Genomic DNA, 4,404 nt, shown 5'->3' on the forward strand with positions numbered 1-4,404 from the left:
TCATATTAATCTTCTAGTGAGTCTCTAAAGATTGCGTTATACAGGAAAACTATTAAAAGATGTTTTGTGTTTTCAGCTAAAAGTGAAAGAAGCAGCGTGATTACTCATGTGAGTTTTATGTTTTCTGGACTTTGACAAGCAGCTCGGGCTGTCAGGTTGTGAATGGGCTGCAGGAATTGATTGGATTTTTATGTCAAATTTACTCTTCCAGAACGCGCCTCCTTTTCTTGGCCTGGCCCCATCTTCCTGCTTATCTTCACTCACCCCCACAGACACAAATAAGCGCATGGATGAAGATCAATACCTCGCTGAATTTAAAGACCCTGCATAATGTTGTTGACCCAGCTGGCACAAGCAAGTGACCCTAATCAGTGGCCAGAGGAAGGACACAGCTAAGTGAAAACACATAGATGGCCATACAGAAGTTGCACCTATGCTTCCGTACATAAAACCATCCTCGTGCGTGTTCGTGTAACCCCACACTAGCATTTGTGATTTGGGTTAGGGTGCAAAAACAAGGACACAGAAACATGCACACAGCTGAGCTTAAAATCCAATTTCTTATGTAAGTGTGCTCAGTGCTTGCCACATACCTTTTTGGCAGACTGGTGGATGTAGGCAGCTGAATGTGTATCCAGCGTGAATCCGTATGGAGATAAAATAGTCGTAGTCAAGTCATGATACTCTTGTACTCTGAACAAACATGTACAGTAGCTGCGTGATGCGTAAGTATTGTTGTAAAGCTACTGTGAAGATTAGCTTTCCAAAATAATCTCTGACGTTGCCTTTTGCTGAAACATTAGTCTTAAATTTAAGTTGATCAAATAAATAAAGGTGCAGAATTAGGTCAGGTCCATTTTATTTATACTTTACAGCTTCTATGGAACTATGTTCTATCAGGAATCACTTTTCTGGTGAAATACTTAAGGTATCATTTCCTTCACTAAAATCAGTGTTCACCGTGAGAGGTCGTCATAATAGTAATCGACAGTAATAAATGAAACCCAAACCTCTTCGCCACAGGAAACTGCCCCTCTTTTGGGTTGTAAACAGGTAGCAGTAACATTGACGCTCCAGTTTAATTACTGCGAACTACTCCCCAGTGCTCCTTCTATCTCTCTAATAGCATTTCCTCTGCTGTCTGAAATAGTTTGTGGCTACCACACTAGGCCCTCCATCATTTAAACTGTCTATTTGGGGAACATTCAACCCTCCAGAACTTGAATCACTCAGCCCTGTGAAAAAAAATTTGGCATGCATTCGTCTGAGTTAGGTGCCTCTGCACTAACAAGCTCAATGGCCTTCGGTAATCCTCAGGCCTTGGTCTTTTCTCCTTTCTGAAGTGCTTTTCTCTCTCTTTTTTATCTTCTGTCAAGGCTGACAGCTCCACTGTGCATCAGCATGTTCACCTGGGGCCGAGCCGAAGGGCAGATAGAGATAATATTGACAGAAGTCGTAGTCCGACAAAGATAAATGATGTCACCGAGAAAGAAAGGAGTGGAGAGAAAATTGGACAAGAAATGTAAGAATTGAAGAAAGAAAGTGATGGAATTTGAGCAAGAAAAGGAGGTAAAGAGGCCAAGGTGAGGTCTGGGTGCACAAAAGTAGGGCTTGAGCTAAGGCTTTATTGATTCTGTTGGCTTTGTCTGTCACCGCCCAGGGGACACACTTGGCCTATGATGTATGGCTGCTTCATTCTCTGCTGCTGCAGCAGCAAGGGACACAAGTCAGGGAGTCAGCCACTACAGGGACCTTGTTTTACGCTACTGGTACAGCAGAGCCAGGGCAGCCCGCCGAGCCATGTACATCACAACTCCACTGAGAGGTGGCGCGACCCAAAGAAACAAAAGAGACTTCCACCTGCTCGTTGACCTGAAGGAACATGGCTTCCAGCTAAACTTCATTAATCTCCCGCTCCCGCTGTCCGGCAAAAAATACACGAACGAGTCGTCGATAAATAAAACCCATACAGATATTTTTGTATTTCTCTCTGGTGTGAAAAAAAAAGAAACGTACAACTTAACCCATTTCAAGAGATGAAGTCAGAGTAAGTGCGCATACATACACACACAGATGGCCGCACATCAAAGCATCGATAGCTGTCTCTCTCTGCGCGAAGGCAATTTGCTCTGCCCAAGATCTTGCGCACCGGTAGCATATAAATAAGCTTGGCACCATGTGGCCGGAGAGCACAGTAACAGCCCGTCGGGTTAGATGAGGACAATAAAGTTGTCTACTTGCACACCCAATGAGTGGCACATTTTGAGAAAGTAGTACACAGAGATACTGATGTTGTCACTCAGACACTCACGCAGGCAAATACTGGGGTTATTAGTATTGATTTAATGTGCCTTGCTTAACTCCGCTAAGCCACGATTTGATGAGACTTTAATTCATCAACATACTCTCTCTGTTGAAGGTGTCGGGCACCGAGCCGGGGCATTGTCTTCACAGACAAAAAGGGATTAACTAACTTCAGATAAAAGTTTGGGTCGAAAACACGCACAGATCTCCTCATCAGTATACATCTCGAGCCTTCAGAAATGTGCACACGTGAGAGGTTAACGGTAGGACAGGAACGCCTCTGGCGCTCAGTGAATCTTTCTTTGGAGCTTCCAGTTGCTATTTCACACTCATTTTACCTTTCAAACTACATTTGCACATAATCCAATTAAGTCACGGGGTTAGTAAAAGAACTGTTGCTGATGATTTAAGTTTTTGATGCATGGGCACAGAGAGTTCCACGGTGCCTCTTCCCGTATGCGGTGCAGATGGATCACCGCTGAAGTCACCATCCTCCACTTGTTTTGCCCTGCAGGTGTTGTGTGCATAGTATAAATTTCACAAATAAAGCCATCCATCTCTCCCTCTGGTTAACACTTCAGACGCTAACAACAGTTAACTGCTTTGAGAAGTCTTAAGCATCCACTAATAGGGATTATATGGAGTGTAACTGAGCTATAAATTGCAGAGAGGTGCACAGTCAAATAGCGTGAACAGAATAGAAGAATACACCAAACAGTTTGCCTCTCTAAAACCCGTTTGTCTCTCAGAGAACAATTAGGTGATGCCGGGTCGAGGAGACAGTTTTATTTAGTTTATTATTTTGATAGTGCTGACATTCAATTGAGACACACTCGATGAGTGTTTCACATCAATCATGAAAATAGAGGTCTGCAAGCCAGCAGTTATTACTTTGCAAAGAGACCAAGCTCGTGAAAAATGGCCCCACATTTCAATAATATTCAAGCGGCTGTGAATACTGGCACAGCGCTAAACAAATGCGTTAATACACCAATTAAAACAGGGGCCCGGCTGCACTAATCCACCTCTAAAAATTGTGCTGCAGTCATAATACCTGCTTGTGATTCTAGTCTTTTTTTTTTTTTTTTTGCATCAGTCTGTTATTCTGTGCCACAAGCAGCTCATGAGCCCCGGTACCTTAAAATAAACCCATTTTCACATAACCCATTTCCCACAGCCATTTTACCCCTCCTGATCTTTCCTGATCACTTTATCCTTTTTAACATAGCTAAAAGTCACCAAGGTGTGATGACAGCAAGAGGCTGAAATGCAAAAAAAATAATAAAAAAAGCTTCTTAAAGAGAAGAAAAAAAAAAGTTGGAACCAGTGCAAGTCCCCAGCCTTGGTGTTACTGTATGCAGAGAAGTTGCTTATCAGTTTCACAAGGGGGCAATGTTGCCATTCACTTCATGAATCCAGGTCTTCTCAAGAATTAGTTTTCATTTTCCTTTTAGATGATATCATGCACGAAACAAAATTATGTTATTCCTCATGAGCAGGAGGGAAGTATTAACAACAGTTTCCCAGTTTCTCTTCTTGGTTAAAATTAGCGGAGTGCTGATACAGGGGGCAGTCCCTCCATTGTGCTCGCAGCACACTGGGTCCCTGTTAATTTCCCAGCTCAGTGGCGAGGCAGTCATTATCTGAGGATGGGCATCTACAATGGATAATTATTCTGGGAAAAGGATTTCAAACTGTGGAGAAAATACTGCTTTCAACACAGGGGCCTGAATGCTCAAAATCACTGGCTAGCATTTAGTCACTGTCATTACGTCTTTCTACCCCCCCACCCCGCCAAAAAAAAAAAAAAGCCCAGTAGTGATTTGGACCAACCCCTGAAAAAATAATCCCCCCCCCCCCCCCCCCCTATATAATTCTATATTTATTGCTGTTTTATATCTCATTTCCAAATGAGCTTGCTGGCTGGAGAGACCAGATAATAGAGTGTGTAATTTGAGGCAGAACAGGAGAGTGGACACAAACAGAAATGCGAGCAAACCAGCGAACACAGGTGCATACACATAAAACATACACGCAAATACACTGTGAAGGCTGTGACGTGTTTTACTTACTGTTGAGCCGACATCAGTAATTACTTTC

The sequence above is a fragment of the Simochromis diagramma genome, unplaced genomic scaffold (assembly GCF_900408965.1).
Source record: "Simochromis diagramma unplaced genomic scaffold, fSimDia1.1 OVJJ01000822.1, whole genome shotgun sequence".
Lineage (NCBI taxonomy): Eukaryota > Metazoa > Chordata > Actinopteri > Cichliformes > Cichlidae > Simochromis > Simochromis diagramma.